Source organism: Staurois parvus, unplaced genomic scaffold (assembly GCF_062004578.1).
Source record: "Staurois parvus isolate SC_StPar_1 unplaced genomic scaffold, SC_StPar_1.0 ptg000882l, whole genome shotgun sequence".
Taxonomy (NCBI): Eukaryota; Metazoa; Chordata; class Amphibia; order Anura; family Ranidae; genus Staurois; species Staurois parvus.
In genome coordinates, this window is record NW_028318678.1 from 662616 (window position 1) to 680568 (window position 17953).

The following is a 17953-nucleotide window of genomic DNA, read 5'->3' on the forward strand; positions in this document are numbered from 1 at the left end:
GCATGGATCCATATAGTTAAAAAAAATGAAGAGAAAGCTCTGTCTATGTAAAAAAAAAAAAAAAAGGTATAAAATGAATTTGGGTGCAGTGCTGCATGACCAAGTAATTGTCAAGCAAACTATCACAGCATTGAAAACCAAAAAATAGCTCGGTAATGGAGAAGATGTATACAGGCTGTCAAGTTGTTAAAGAAACATGCAACATGTCAACAATAGTGCATAATTCCTGTCGCTGACACAAATTATGCGGCACAATCCCTTCCACTGCCACCAACGATAGTGCACAATCCCTTCCACTGACACCAACGATAGAGCATAATCCCTTCCACTGACACCAACCATAGGGCACAATCCCTTCCACTGACACCAACAATAGGGCATAATCCCTTCCACTGACACCAACGATTGGGCATAATCCCTTCAATTGACACCAATGATAAAGCATAATCCCTTCCACTGACACCAACGATAGAGCATAATCCCTTCCACTGACACCAACGATAGGGCACAATCCCTTCCACTGACACCAACGATAGGGCATAATCCCTTCCACTGACACCGATAGGGCATAATCCCTACCAGTGACACCAACGATAGGGCATAATCCCTTCCACTGACACCAAAAATAGGGCATAATCCCTTCCACTGACACCAACGATAGGGCATAATCCCTTCAACTGACACCAACGATAAAGCATAATCCCTTCCACTGACACCAACCATAGAGCACAATCCCTTCCACTGACACCAACGATAGGGCATAATCCCTTCCACTGACACCAACGATAGGGCACAATCCCTTCCACTGACACCAACGATAGGGCATAATCCCTTCCACTGACACCAACGATAGGGCATAATCCCTTCCATTGACACCAACGATAGGGCATAATCCCTTCCACTGATACCAACGATAGGGCACAATCCCTTCCACTGACACCAACGATAGGGCATAATCCCTTCCACTGACACCAACCATAGGGCACAATCCCTTCCACTGACACCAACGATGGGGCATAATTCCTTCCACGCACAACAAAAATGCAACACTATTCCTCCTACTGACACCAACTGTTTCTGTCCTAAAACCAAAGATCGGGAATTGTTTACTCCCACTGGGAAAAGTCCACCCCCATAAATTCTGATGGACAGTAACCTGGCCCTTTCTTTAGAAAATTTGTAGACCCCTGTATTATCATGCTGTTGTGACAGGTTCTCTTCAATGAAACATCAGGGGTCTTTTAGACTCAGCACGTCTCACCTGCCCTTCATGGAAGCTAATACAGCACAGACTGCAATCCATTAGCTGCTTCTCCACCTACAGCAGCTGAGGAAAGTGACTTGTTATATACATCGTTTCCAGGATCTTACAAGCTAGGGGGCAGGGGCGGACTGACCATTTGGAAACTCGGGCACCGCCCGAGGGCCCGGGGTCAGTAGGGGGCCCCATGAGATGCCCCTGGTACCTTTTTCATAGGCTTTTTTGAGTTTGGGCAAGGACACAGGGGCCCCATGATCCCCTATTGCCCGGGGGCCCCATGAGTTGTCAGTCCGCTCCTGCTAGGGTAGTGGTTCTCAACCTGTGGGTCGTGACCCCTTTGGGGGTCGAACGACCCTTTCACAGGGGTCCCCTAAGACCATCAGAAAACACATATTTCCGATGTGTAAAGAGCAGCTACTGTGTAGAAAGCAGCTGCTGTGTTGAAAGCAGCTACTCTGTTAAAAGCAGCTACTGTGTTGAAAGCAGCAGTATTGGAGTTAAAACGACACTCATGAATTATAATTACTGGGTAAATAATTTTATGGTTGGGGGTCACCACAACATGAGGAACTGTATTAAAGGGTCACGGCATTAGGAAGGTTGAGAACCACTGTGCTAGGGGGTATCAGTGATGCTATCTCACTGTCTCTGCCTGGCGACACCTCTGCCTGGCCCTGAGCCTGAATGTGGGACAGCATAGCCTAGGATGCATGGCAGGGGGGATGGCCATGTGCGGGGGGCACACTTCTAGGGATTTGTAAAAGCAACAGAGCCACCCAATCGGTTTCATCTGAAAGCTAACAGCCAGCTTGTGATACATACACACTCATAGTTGCTGTAGCAGCCAGGAGCTTGTATAAACCCCAACAACATATGACATATGTCGGTGGTAGTAAAAGGGTTAAAAACAGTAATTGAACCGCCAGCAGCGTTTTAAAAACAAAAAAAATCAGCGTCAGTATTTTTGTGCAGAACAGACGTAGTGGAGACTCTTTGGTAATTTCCATTTTCAATGTCAGAGGTTCACAAATGCTCTCAAGTGCCAATTCTGCATATTTGCTCCCCATCCCCAAGCCGGTGGGTAAAAAGCTTTGCCGTGGAGATGAGTCATCCCGTCAGTCAGAGAATGAGTCATTGTGTCGGCTCGTGCCAGCCGAAATACCAAGACTGTGTGCAGCCAGGTGAGACCGGCTCTGCAGACCCCCCCCCACACATTACACACAGATCATTACAACAGAAAATCGTATCAATGTCAGACTTTGTCACTATTTGTAGGAGAAATATAAAATGAATATTTACATTTTGCTATAATTACAATTTCATGAAAATGATATCCTCCTACTTATAATTATACAAAATGATTACAGATATCTATATAGCGCCATCAGTTTTATGCAGTGCTTTACATTCACATCAGTCCCTGCTCTCAAGAGCTTACAATCTAAGGGCCCTATCTCCTGTGCACACATACACATACTAGGGCCAATTCACAGTCTAAAAATCGAATGTTCGGTGTATTGTAACACTGAGAGACAAAATAGCAACAAAAAATCTAATGAAATGCATGTGTAACAAATGATGACTGATTTGCATGTTCATGAGGGAAATAAGTATTTGATCCCCTTCACAAAACATGACTTAGTACTTGGGGGCAAATCCCTTATTGGCAATAACAGAGATCGGATGTATCCTGGAGTTGGCCCCCAGGTTTGCACACATCTCAGGAGGGATTTTGGCCCACTCCTCTTGGCAGATCCTCTCCAAGTCATTAAGGTTTGGTGGCTGACGTTTGGCAGCTCGAACTGTCAGCTCCCTCCACAGATTTTCAATTGGATGAAGGTCTGGAGACTGGCTAGGCCACTCCAGGATGTTAATATGCTTCTTCTTGAGCCACTCCTTTGTTGCCTTGGCTGTGTGTTTTGGGTCATTGTCATGCTGGAACACCCATCCACGACCCATTTTTAGTGCCCTGGCTGAGGGAAGAAGGTTCTCACCCAAGATTTGATGGTACATTGCCCCATCCATCGTCCCTTTGATGCGGTGCAGTTGTCCTGTCCCCTTAGCAGAAAAACACCCCCAAAGCAGAATGTTTCCACCACCATGTTTGACAGTTGGGATGGTGTTCTTGGGGTCATAGGCAGCATTCCTCCTCCTCCAAACATGGTGAGTTGAGTTGATGCCAAAGAGCTAAATTTTGGTCTCATCTGACCACAACACTTTCAACCAGTCCTCCTCTGCATCATTCAGATGTTCAGTGGCAAACTTCAGACAGCCTGGATATGTGCTTTCTTGAGCAGAGGGACCTTGCGGGCACTGCAGGATTTCAGTCCTTGTCGGCGTAGTGTGTTACCAATTGTTTTCTTGGTGACTGTGGTCCCAGCTGCCTGGAGATCATCGACAAGATCCTCACGTGTAGTTCTGGGATGATTCCTCACTGTTCTCGTGATCATTGACACTTCACGAGGTGAGATCTTGCATGGTGCACCAGACCTAGGGAGACTGATAGTTGTTTTGTGTTTCTTCCATTTGCGAATGATTGCACCAACTGTTGTCACCTTCTCACCAAGCTTGGTGATAGTTTGGTAGCCCAGTCCAGCCTTGTGTAGGTCTACAATCTTGTCCCTGACATCCTTGGACAGCTCTTTGGTCTTTACCATGGTGGAGAGTTTGGGATCTGATTGTTTTATTGCTCCTGTGGACAGGTGTCTTTTATACAGGTAACAAAATGAGATTAGCAGCACTCCCTTTAAGAGACTGCTTCTAACCTCAGCTTGTTACCTGTATGAAAGACACCTGGGAGCCAGAAATCCTGCTGAATGATAGGGGATCAAATCCTTATTTCCCTCATGAACATGCAAATCAGTGCATAACTTGTTAGACATGCATTTCTTTTGAATTTTTGTGTTGCTCTTCCGTCTCTCAGTGTTACAATACACCGAACATTCGATTTTTAGACTGATCATTTCTTTGTGAGTGGGCAAACATTCAAAATCAGCAGGGGATCAAATACTTATTTCCTTCACTGTATATACCATGGTTTGTGGACTCTATAACTTTCCTACAGACTAAATAATATACACTAATTTGGGGTATTTTCACCAAAAAAATGTAGCAGAATACATTTTGACCTACAGTTATGAAAAATATTATTTATTTGCAAAATTTTATAACAAAAACAAAAAGAAAAGACAGAAAAAGGAGTTTTTTTTTAAAGTTTCAGGGTTTTTTATTTAGCAAAAAATAAAAAACTCATTGATTAAATACCACCAAAAGAAAGCTCTATTTGTGTGAAAAAAAGTATAATTTTTTTATGGGTACAGTGTTGCATGACCGCGCGATTGTCATTCAAAGTGCGACAACACCGAAAGCTGAAAATTGGCCTGGGCAGGAAGGGGGTAAAAGTGCCCGGTATTGAAGTGGTTAAAGTTCATGTGCATGTAAAGGCAGGTGTCCCAATACGTTTGGCAATATAGTGTGTGTGTATATATATATATATATATATATATATATAAATGTTCTGGGTTATGTGTACTGATCTAGATTCTTTGTATTGGGTTCTAGGTTCTGTGTCCTAACCTAGGTTTTGTGTATTGGGTTCTTGATATTGAGATTTGATAGAGGTTCTGTATACAGGGTTCTAGGTACTGCTATCAGATCTTGGTTCTTTGTACTGGGTTCTATGTTCGGTGTTCTAGGTTCTCTGACCTAGGTTCTTTGTGTGCAGACTCATAGTTGGTGATCTGTATGTTTTCAGTACATTAAGCCATTGGCAAAACTGCACAGGCCATGCCAAAAAATTGACCTTGGTTCTAGGTGCTGTGACCTGATCTAAATTCTGTGTACTGGGTTCTAGGTTATTTTCAGAAGACTTGGTTGATTATAGCATGGTAAAGGGAATAAAAACTGTACTGCTTTACAGGTGTTTGATAAAAAGACTATTATTTGCAGTCTCCAAACTGTCCACCCTTATTAAAGGGGAGCTTAACCCAGGATATGGACCTCCTCTCCTCTGCTTCCTTTTAAGCTCTCCATGCACGTTACAATCTGCTTGTTCAACCCCCTTTAGATCTACCAACAACTATGCAACACAACAGCCGGCCTGGATGATTTAGGTGTGTCCTCATATTACATACAGTAACTTTGGTAAATCTAAATGTATGTGACCTGCAGACAGGTTTTTGATTTTCTTTTTTTATAATAAATATCTTTTTTATTTCTCTGTGCAGACCCAAACTTCCTGATTCCTCACCTAAGTATGGATAATGCAGTTCGGTCACCCGCTGCTTCCTGGAATGTCAATATCCCACATATTGACGTATTGTGTGATAACAATACCGCACATGCGCAAAAAGGCCAAAGGTCTCTTCCAGTAGTTCCAAGATAGCAGCACAGAAGTATGGAACCACGGAAGGAACATGCACAGTAGTTTCAAGATGGCAGCACAGAAGCATGGAATGAACATGGACAGTAGTTCCAATATGGCAGCACAGAAGCAGGGAAGGGAACCAAGAAGGAACATGGACAGTAGTTCCAATATGGCAGCACAGAAGCAGGGAAGGGAACCAAGAAGGAACATGGACAGTAGTTCCAATATGGCAGCACAGAAGCATGAAACCAGGGAAGGGAACCAGGAAGGAACGTGGACAGTAGTTCCAATATGGCAGCACAGAAGCAGGGAAGGGAACCAAGAAGGAACATGGACAGTAGTTCCAATATGGCAGCACAGAAGCATGAAACCAGGGAAGGGAACCAGGAAGGAACGTGGACAGTAGTTCCAATATGGCAGCACAGAAGCAGGGAACCAGGAAGGAACGTGGACAGTAGTTCCACAATAGCAGCACAAGGACAATTTCAACTGCAGTGAAGACAATGCTAGATTCCATGGAAGTTTTTTTTTTTTTTTTTTTTGTACAGGGACATAACGCATATCAGAGGGAGAGATAGACAGATGATAGACAGAAAAAGATAGAAAGAAAGAAAATAAATGTGTGTATATATATATATATATATATATATATATATATATATATATATATATATGAAACTAACAGATATATACTAGAAATAATGAAAATAAATGTGGAGAGAGAGAGAGAGAGAAAGAGAGAGAGAGACACACAGAGGTATAGATCCAAAGATAGACAGATGCTATCATGAGGTATAATACAGAGAACAGCAGGTTAGGTTGGTGCGGAGTTTCCTTCCCAACATCTTGGCTCAAAGGCTTCAGTGAAGATTTTGGTATTCTGCAGAGGAATGAATCCTGCAGGGGAACAGAAGGGATTTTAGGAATGACGTGAGCAGTGCGGCGGTGACTCAGACCCAGCGTGAAATCCTTCTTCCCCATTATCATCGGCTCCCATTTAAGAGGAGACCTAAACCCATCTGACAGCGCCTATTTTTGTCAGGCAGATGTTAAGCTCTGTATGTTTGTCAAGTGACGAGTTCCAATGACGCCAGGACATCTTTGTGCTCATTGCTGCCAGAATTGTTCAAAGACAATGCATGACCTGCAGTATTACTAGAGACACAGCTTCAGTCTCTATTCAGGGAGAGATGCTGGGGTCACTGCAGAGTTTACTTTCCAAATATAAATATATATATATATATACATATACATATATATATATATATATATACACATACATACACAGGTCCATATATATTTGGACACAGGCACAATTTTCATAATTCTGGCTCTGTATGCCACCAAAATAAATTAAAATGAATAAATCCAAATGAATTTGAAGTTCAGAGTTTCAGCTTTAATTTAAGGGGTTGAACATAAATATCAAGTACATATTTTAGGAACTGCAGCCATTTGTATACACAGTCCCTCCATTTTCAGGGGCTCAAATGTAATTGGACAAATGAATACAATCAAAAATAAAATGTTCATTTTTAATATTTTGATGAGAATCCTTTACTTGCAATGACTACCTGAAGTCTGGAACCCATGGACACTACCAAAGACTGTGTTTCCTCCTTTCTGATGCTTGGCTAGGCTCTACCTGCAGCTGTCTTCAGTTGTTCTTTGTGGGTCTTTCTGCCTTTAGTTTTGCCTTTGTCAAGTGAAATGCATGCTCAAAGGGGTTGAGATCAGGTGAGTGACTCGGCCATTGCAGAATATTGCACTCCTTTTCTTTCAAAAGCTCCTGGGTTGCCTTTGCAAAGTGTTTTGGATCATTGTCCATCTGTACTGTGAAGCGCCGTCCAATCAACTTTGCTGCATTTGGCTGAATCTGGGCTGACAGTAAATCTCTAAACACTGATGAATTCATCCGGCTGCTTCTGTCTTCTGTCACATCATCAATAAACACCAATGACCCAGTGCCACTGGAAGCCATGCATGCCCATGCCATCACACTGCCTCCACCATGTTTTACAGATAGCATTGTGTGCTTTGGATCATGAGCTGTTCCAAGCCTTCTCCACACTTTTTCCTTCCTGTCATTCTGGTACAGGTTAATCTTAGTTTCATCCGTCCAAAGAATGCTTTTCCAGAACTGGTCCGGCTTTTTTAGATGTTTTTTCACAAAGTCTAATCTGGCTTTTCTAATCTTCAGGCTTATGAATGGTTTGCACCTTGTGGTGAACCCTCTGTATTTGCTCTCGTGAAGTCTTCTCTTGATTGTAGACTTTGACAATGACACGCCCACCTCCTGCAGAGTGTCCTTCACTTGTCTGGATGTTGTGAATGGGTTTTGCTTTACCATAGAGAGGATCCTGCGATCATCCACCATTGTTGTCTTCCGTGGATGTCCATGCTTTGTTATGTTGCTGAGCTCACCAGTGCGTTCTTCTTTCCTCAGAATGTACCGAACTGTTGATTTGGCCACTCCTAATGTTGCTGCGATCTCTCTGATGGATTTGTTTAGTTTTTGAAGCCTTACAATGGCCGGTTTCACTTGCATGGACAGCTCCTTTGATGCATGATGTAGGTTCACAGAAATAGATTCCAAATGCAAATACCACACTTAGAATCAACTCCAGACCTTTTACCTGCTTAAATGATGAAGGAATAATGGAATAGCCCAAACCTGGCCATGAAACAGCTTTTGATTCAATTGTCCAATTACTTTTGGTCCCTTGAAAAAGGGGGAATGGCTACTCTTAATGGTTACTCTTCCTCCAATTTGGATGTACATACCCTCAAATTAAACCTGAGAGTGTGCACTTTCAGCCCATATCCATTATACAACTATAGCTTGAATATGTTTTGGTAAATACCTGAAAAAATCTAAACTTGTGCCTGTGTCCAAATATATATGGACCTAACTGTATATATTATATATATATATTTATTATAATATATATTACAAAATATATGCCTATCTATCTGTCTATCTATCTATCCAGTGGGGGGGTATTAGTGGTGCACCGAAATGAAAATTCTGGACCAAAACTGAAAATATAGGATGCATTTGGCCAAAAACTGGAACAGTTTTTTAATAAATATATTTTTTTTAGATATAATTGTATTATATTTGACTTTTTAATTAATACCATGAATTTAAATGAATATGAATCTATTTTCAATACCTTTTCGGCCAATAGGCTACTGTCACAATTAGTTTTGCGTAAAAAAAAATAAGGTGCAAGAAAAGCTCAAGAAAAATGCATCCCTTTAAATTCAATATATGTCTTCACACTGGTACGTTGCGCTTCCCTTGCATTGTTAAAAATCCTGCTCGCAGCATTTTTGGAGCATATTTGGCGAATTACAAAAAAGAAAACGCACCTTACCATTGAGGTCTGGTTCGTACACATGCATTTTTTTAGTGCTTTTTGCAGAAACACACTACAGTCCATTTAATATGGTTTCCTATCGGACACGTTCACATCTATGCTGTTTTGATCTGCTGCGTTTTTGGAAAGGGTCAGAGACTTTTGTAAATGCAAAACGTTGCATTTTTGGTTCAATAGACTTCAATGGAGAGGCTGCAGAAAACACATGTAGTGCGTTTTTAACACATTTTTCACGCGTTTGACGCATTTTGTGTTTTTAATCTGATTATCAAAAAAAACACAAAAAGCATCAAAAATCGCATGTGCAAAAATGCAAAATGTACGTCAAAAAATGGACAACACACAAACTACATTGGTGTGAACAAGGCCAGACCCATTGAAAACGAAGCAAAAATGCAAAAAAAAAGAACATGTTTGTTATGCATTTTTAATCTGCCCAGCAACAAGTTTAAAAAAAAAAATTAAATTAAAAAACAACCATGCAAAAACTCAAAACACACTGCAAATGAACAAAACGCAAACTGCACTGGTGTGAAACAGGCCTGAAATGCACTGAAAACAAAGCAAAAATGCATTAAAACGCACACATGTTGCTCACAAAATCACATGTATTTCCAGCCCTCAGGCAAAATGCACTATTCTTTAGAAGATACACTTGGGTGCCATTAATTCTTAAAGGGCCTGCAAAGACTTGTTTTTTTTTTGTGTACTTAAAATAATAAACAGGTTTATAATTGGTTGCTCTGATCCTCCACTTCTGGGATCCCCAGCCAGCCTCCTCCTATTCTGTGCACCCCCATAGGAAGCTGCTTCTTATGCATGCGCATGTGCAGCTACGCTCCCGAACTGGGCTCTGCGTCCATAGACACAGCACAGCTCTGTCCGTTCCCCCACTTACAAGATTTGATTGACAGTAGCTGGAGCCAATGGCTCCTCCTGATGCCTCTCTGTCATGTGGAGGACAGAGGCCCTGCAGACAGGCACAGCGCTGGATCAAGATAGGACTCAGATTAGTGTTTAGGGGGTAAGAGGGCAATACAAATACTGGAACATTTTTTTCATCATAATGCAGGGAATGCATTTAGGTAAAATATTTTCACTTTAGAAACACTTTAATGGCACTTCCACGCATCAACAAAACACCTGCATTTGTGTGCAGTTTTTAAAAAATGGTCAAGGGCTTCTTTACTAGTATTTCTCATGGGTACAGCATTCAAACGAATGGGCTGCTGTACCACGGATATGTACATGCAAACGTACCGCACAAATGTGAACCCAGCCTTAGAATCTACTCGCCTTTACCTATATGTGAATTGTGTGCTGCGCAGTTATTCCCCATCCAATTCTAGGCCTGTCTGATGTTCCTGTCCCCTGGTAACACCTGTCACAATAAGTGTCACTAAAGGCAAAACTTTCTTTTTTTTGGACGGAGTGGAGAGGGATTAGAACCTCTGTCAGTTTTTACTGCTGTCTGCGGCTCTATTCACTCTCTCTATTTGTCCTGTTTACCATTATCTTTGAAAGTAAAAGAAAATCCGAAATTTTGGGTTGTCCCCAGACCAGGAATAAAAAGGAGAAACGTTCCAATGGGGACACTAGCTCTTATGATAAAACCAGAGATTCCATCACTTTGGAAGAATTTATTCTCATCTCCTGTTATGGTTATAGGACAGGAAATGAAGGGAAATCTCCCCAATGGGACACAAATGGCAAAAAAACAGACAGGGGTCCTAACCCTCCCTTACTCTATCCAAAATGAAGAAAATGCTTTTAGTGACACTTTAACCCCTTGGCGCCGCCGCCTCCTGGCCCTTTAAGGGTTTTAACAGCCGAGAAGCAGGGCAGGGTTTTGGGTCATGTGACCGCTGTGACACGCCGTCACGGCGGTCACATGATCGGGAAAGGTCATGATTGAAAGAGAAGTACCGGATATGTGTGCTGGGAGCGCACTCTCAGCACATATGTTCTTTTTAAATAGAACGCAAATGTGCGGCCGCTCGGCGTCTAGGCCCAGACGCCGGGAGGCCGCACATTTGCGTTCGGCCTGCGTGAAGAGGTTAAGGTTGAAGGAAAGGATATGCAATAAATCAGCTTTTAAATATTGCCTCAGCATTGCCGTGTATACTAATAAATAGTAAATTCCTTTCTTTTTAAGTTTCAAGAATCTGTGTTAAAGTGGAGGGCCAACAATGGGGCTGAATCACACAGACCAGTGATCTTACCCACTGGCATCCATAGCTCTAGGCTTTGTCGGCAGGGGAGAGTTCAAACCCACCTGCCGAACAGAAAGGAGTCAGAGCTGGAGCTCGGTGGTCATGTGAATATAAACACATTAAAAAAAGGTATCTACAATGCAATTTAATATAAATTGAATGGAGGGCAACAGGGAGGCAATATTTAAAAGTTTGTTTACATTAACTGAAGTTTGGTTGACATCAAGGGGTGCTCGTTCCATAGTAAACTGCAATTATGCGTGCCAACACATGCCATGCTGTGTTCCTTGCAAATCCACATTGTGACGAGTACATGCCCAGCCTCATTTTAAATCACCATTGCTATATATCAGAACCTCAGACCCACAGACAGGCCAAGCATGTGTAGTTGGGCCGATTCGCTATGCACACTGGGAAATGTAGTTTTTACAGCAATGTCATGTGTGATATAATGAAGTCCCGAGCCCGAAATGAACGGTGTTAGATTTGAAAGATTAAAAAGACAGATATTTGTAAAGAATTTGAATGAAAATGAAATAATAAAAAAAGAGAAGAGCCATCCCCACATATACGCACGTACGAACCTAAACACACACGTTGGGGCGCTTACGCGTGAAAATACACGATTGCAATACACGTTACATATTGCCGCGAGACTGAGAGCTGATGACCTATAGGGGTTTATTTACTAAAGCTGGAGAGTCCAAAATCAGACTCCCTTCTGCATAGAAACCAATCAGCTTCCAGGTTTCATTGCCAAAGCTTCATTGAACAAGCTGAGGTTAGAAGCTGATTGGTTTCTATGCAGAAGGGAGTCTGATTTTGGACTCTCCAGCTTTAGTAAATAAACCCCATAGGGGCTTTTGAAGCGTTGCCTACAGAAAGTATAGGGTATTGAAATTTGCTGCCATTTCATAGACGCGCACAAATTTAAGGTTTGTCATGTTGGGTATCTATTTAAAAACATTTTTGTATGTGCCCTGTTCCCACCATACAGGTCTGGGGATATGTGTTGCATACAAATGGAGCATGTCTACATTTTCATGCACCACAAAGCATGTCACCACATGAGTTGCGTGAAATGTAATTTTGTGACATTTCAATAACTGTTAACAAATGCTCCTGGCTCCTCCTCTTCAGCGGGTGCCCTCATAGAAAGCCTCTTGCCATGGGGGCACCTGTGCAGGTTCGCTCCCAAGCCGTCCAATGGCACAGAGCGGTCGGCTTGCCCCCCCGGGACAGCATTTGATTGACAGCAATCATGCCCAGGGAGGAGGGAAACAGCGACAAGAGCCTCTGCTCTTGTGCACATCGGTAGATTGGATTGGGCTCAGGTAAGAATAAGGGGGGCTGGGGGGAGATCGTGCAGCACAGAAGGTTTTTTCACTTTAATGCATGGAAAGAATTAAAGTGAAAAACCTTAAGGCTTTAACACCACTTTAAGTTTTGGCAGTAAAACCTGGAAGCTGATTGGTATCTATGCAGAGTTGTACCAGATTTTGCACTCTCATCTTTTAGTAAATAAACCCCTATGAGTCCTTGCACTGAGTCTGCAATGATCAATGGTGATCATTGATTAACGCAGCTACAGTATATGCACCCAGTATGAATGAACCCAAAACTGCATTACAAGGTAAAAGTGAAGGGAGAGTAAGAAAACAAATGCAGACACCTCATCTAAGGACTGCTAAGCTGCAACATATTACATTTTTGTTCTTAGGTTTACATACCGTTTAAATAATGATACTTTTTTTTTCCACTGGGCAATCCTATCATGCACCCACTACCATACTGCAGCATCAGTGGCGGTCGTCACTCGGTAGCAATACATGGGGAGTGCGTGTGAGGAGCTTTTCGTTTTTCGTACGCGTGTGGCTGAAGGGCTGTGTGCCCTCATTGGCTGCCTGCCTCTCTCACCGCACAGGATAACAGATTCTCCCTGGTGTGCTCAGTCGTGCAGCGATTGGAGGGGTTGCTAGATTCATTCAAAGAGCAGACAGCATCATCTGCACACAAGATTAATCCCGAGCTTGAGTTTACTTTGCTGCATCATTATATCAACAGCAGAGAAAGGCATGGGGAAGGAAGCAATGCCCGGATGCCTCTAAAATCTTCAGTCTTCTTCCTGCCAAGGATTGGGTGCTAAAATTCAATTTCATGACCTTGTGTAAAAAAAGCGCCCAAGGTGTCCAGCTGCGGCGAAGGTTTGGGAGCTGCATGAAGATCTAAGGGAGATCTGGCTCCCCAGCAAGTGAGGGGTTAAAGGCGATTGGATTCAGAGATTACTGATTAACGGAAAGAACTGTGTCCTTCAACAAAAAGCCATTGAGGGACCAGAGGGGAGCGACGGAGTAGGCTGTGGGTGACTGCAATCCTGTTTTTCGGGGATGCAAACTTCAACCGACTTGTACAGGTATTTATATAATGAGAATGAAGTAGATCTAAATCCAATCACTAAAACTTCATAGTCACTTCATTTCAAAAGTTATTTTGCATTTGTTTTAAATATCTGCAGCTTTCATCAAAATAATACCTGCCATGTGGGGTGTTTGTTTAGGCACTTCTTATTATAGGGTGACAACTCTATCCCTGTCTGTCTCCCAACTGCACTCCTGTATGATCAGCTTGTCACACGCTCTGTCCTGGTGGAACCTACAAGAGGCTGTGCCAACATACATTGCATAGCCATAGACTAGGATGTCGGACCTGAACAATGATGTGTATGAAAACAGGTAGCTGTTGAAAGAGGCGGAAGGAGATGTAAAAAAAAAAAAGAGGAAAATTTAAAACGGTATTTTATTTTTAAAAATTACAATTGTTATTATACAAAGTGCTTTAGCGAACTAATATCATCTAGTTTAGCTTAAGATCTATCTACAGTTTAAAGCAGTGAAGGTGACTTTCAACAAACAGCACAGTGGCTAAGTGGTTAGCACTTCTGCCTAGTAGCATCAGGGTTGCTGGTTTGAATCCCAACCATGGCACTACCTGCTTGGAGTTTCCATATCCTCCCTGTACCTGGGTGGGTTTACTCCCACACTCCAAAGACATGCTGGTAGGTTAACTGGCCCTAATATGTGTCTGAATGAGAGTTACAGACCTTAGATTGTAAGCTCCTTGACAGCAGGGACTGATGAAGAATGTACTATATACATATATGTGAAGCACTGAATAAATTGACGACCCTATATAAGTACTTGTAATAAATAATAATAAGCATTCTTTGATAGAGAACTAATCATTCTTATTTCAAACATATGTAGCTGGAAGATCCACCTGCAGAGAATATTTACTGGATGTCAGATTTGTTGCTTTCTAAATATGCTCCTATAGCTGCTTTTACACTGATCTGTTTTTCTTCCGCTCTTGCGTTAAAAAGTGGAAGAACAACGTGTGACCATTTATTCCTATGGAGCTCTTCACATCACACCAAAAATGCCCCTCCCCATTGAAATCAATGGAAAACGTGACAAAAACACATAAAAAACTCATCAAAGATGCACCTGCGTTGTGTCCTTGGTGCTGCTGTTGAGTCACATGTCCTTTAAAACACACACAGCAAACGCTGCAAAAACGCATCAGTGTGAAACCAGCTTCAGTGTCATTTCTCAGGTCTGATAGTATGAGGCAGGGTGGTGAAATATTCAGCTTTATGAATACTTAACTTTGTTCAGCTTTACAATTTAAATGGTTCTGTGTGTATATTTATATATATATATATATACACGCATTCTTTTTTGTTTATATATATATATATATAATATATATATACTGTATATATATATATATATATATATATTTATATATATACTGTATATATATATATATATATATATATATATATATACAGTGGGGATCGAAAGTTTGGGCACCCCAGCTAAAAATTTGTATTAATGTGCATAAAGAAGCCAAGGAAAGATGGAAAAATCTCCAAAAGGCATCAAATTACAGATTAGACATTCTTATAATATGTCAACAAAAGTTAGATTTTATTTCCATCATTTACACTTTCCAAATAACAGAAAACAAAAAAATGGCGTCTGCAAAAGTTTGGGCACCCTGCAGAGCTAATATCTTGTACTGCCCCCTTTGGCAAGTATCACAGCTTGTAAACGCTTTTTGTAGCCAGCCAAGAGTCTTTCAATTCTTGTTTGAGGTATCTTTGCCCATTCTTCCTTACAAAAGTCTTCCAGTTCTTTGAGATTTCTGGGCTGTCTGTCACGCACTGCTCTTTTAAGGTCTATCCATAGATTTTCAATTATGTTGAGGTCAGGAGATTGTGAAGGCCATGGCAAAACCTTCAGTTTACACCTCTTGATGTAATCCCCCGTGGATTTCGAGGTGTGTTTAGGATCATTATCCATTTGTAGAAGCCACCCTCTCTTTAACTTCAGCTTTTACACAGATGGCATCAAGTTACCATCCAAAATTTGCTGAAATTTTATTGAATCCATTTTTCCTTCTACTCGTGAGATGTTCCCTGTGCCACTGGCTGCAACACAACCCCAAAGCATGATTGATCCAACCCCATGCTTAACAGTTGGACAGAGGTTCTTTTCATTAAATTCTGTGCCCCTTCTTCTCCAAACGTACCTTTGCTCATTCCAGCCACAAAGTTCCATTTTAACCTCATCGGTCCACAGAACTTGTTTCCAAAATGCATCAGGCTTGTCTATATGTTCATTTGAAAAGATCAAACGATGATTTTTGTGGTGAGGACGTAGAAGAGGTTTTCTTCTGATGACTCTTCCATGAAGACCATATTTGTACAAGTATCTCTTTATAGTGGAATAGTGTACCACAACTCCAGTGTCTGCCAGATCTTTCTGGAGGGATCGTGCAGTCAAACGTGGGTTTTGAATTGTTTTTCTCACAATCCTGCGAGCTGTTCTGTCTGATATTTTTCTTGGTCTTCCAGATCTTGCTTTAACTTCCACTGTTCCTGATGACTGCCATTTCTTAATTACATTCCGAACAGAGGATATTGACATCTGAAAACGCTTTGCTATCTTCTTATAGCCTTCTCCAGCTTTGTGAGCGTCAACTATTTTCAGTTTCAGTTTTCTAGACAACTGCTTAGAAGAACCCATGGTGCTGATTGTTGGGGCAAGGTCAGATGAGTCTGGGCATTTAAAACCTTTGAGATTGACATAACCTGGTCTTCCCAGACGATGATTGAGAACAATCCATGACACTGGCAGGTCTCAGCTTTGCAAAGGGGGCAGTGCATGCTATAAATTCTGCAGGGTGCCCAAACTTTTGCAGACGCCATTTTTTGTTTTCTGTTATTTTGAAAGTGTAAATGATGGAAATAAAATCTAACTTTTGTTGACATATTATAAGAATGTCTAATCTGTAATTTGATGCCTTTTGGATATTTTTCCATCTTTCCTTGGCTTCTTTATACACATTAATACAAATTTTTAGCTGGGGTGCCCAAACTTTCGATCCCCACTGCATATAAATATATTTTTTGATTTTTATTTTTAAACAATTTCTTCTTTTGGGGTACCCTTTTTCTGAAAAGGTCAAACTGTGCATGTTGCCATGTAGGCAGCTCATCAAAAATGCACCTGCGTTGTGTCCTTGGTGCTGCTGTTGAGTCACATGTCCTTTAAAACACACACAGCAAATGCTGCAAAACGCATCAGTGTGAAACCAGCCTCAGTGTCATTTCTCAGGTCTGATAGTATGAAGCAGGGTGGTGAAATATTCAGCTTTATGAATACTTAACTTTGTTCAACTTTAGAATTTAAATGGTTCTGTGTGTGTGTATATATACTGTATATATATATATATATATATATATATATATATATTTTGATTTTTTATTTTTATTTTTAAACAATTTCTTCTTTTGGGGTACCCTTTTTCTGAAAAGGTCAAACTGTGCATGTTGCCATGTAGACAGCTACCATGTAGCGTCTATATCATCGCTGCAATGTCAGACATGGAGAACCCTACTCAGCTGTGGTCAGACAGCAAAGCACAAGCTAAATCTGAACATTGCCATCTGGTCATATTAGACATTCAGAGATGTAACACAGCGATCATTCTTACCCTCCCCTCGGTACTAGGTGAGTCACTGACCTGTAGTATTTTTCTTGATGCTTCACTGGCCACATGCTTATTTTAGATCAGTGATTCACCAAGTAAAGATCTACATGTCATACAAATAAATTGAACCTTGTAAAACAAGTCAGCAGTCGTGGCTTTCATACTTCTAGCATGTCAGGTTTAACATACAGTGCTGTGAAAAAGTATTTGCCCCTTCCATATTTTTTTTTTTTTGCATATTTGTCACACTTAAATGATTAAGATCATCAAACAAATGTTAATTGTACACAAAGATAACCCGAGTAAATACAAAATGCAGTCTTTAAATTACGATTTCATCTAGTAAAGGAAAAAAGCTGTCCAAACCTGTCTGGAGTCATGTGAAAAAGTAATTGCCCCCTAAACCTCATAACTGGTTGTGGCACCCTTGGCTCAACAACTGTAATCAAGCATTTGCAATAATTAGCAATGAGTGTTTCACATTGCTGTGGAGGAATCTTGGCCCACTCTTCTTTGCAGTATTTTCATTCAGCCACACTGGAAGGTTTTCAAGCATGAACGGCCTCTTTAAGATCATGCCACAGCATCTCAATCGGATTTAAGTCCGGACTTTGACTAGACCACTCCAAAACCATATTTAGTTTTTTTTTTTAGCCATTCAGAGGTGGACTTG

The 17953-nt window shown here is 41.3% G+C and overlaps 1 protein-coding gene across 1 annotated transcript in view; it reads left to right on the top strand.

The window, feature by feature from the left end:
- The first annotated feature begins 13093 nt into the window (after positions 1–13093).
- The window catches only part of LOC149442980 (melanin-concentrating hormone receptor 1-like), a 48427-nt gene continuing 43567 nt past the window's right edge, over positions 13094–17953 (top strand). The window contains exon 1 of the mRNA XM_089656023.1: positions 13094–13636. The gene's annotated coding sequence lies outside the window, so the exon portion shown is untranslated. The remainder of the gene's footprint in view (positions 13637–17953) is intronic.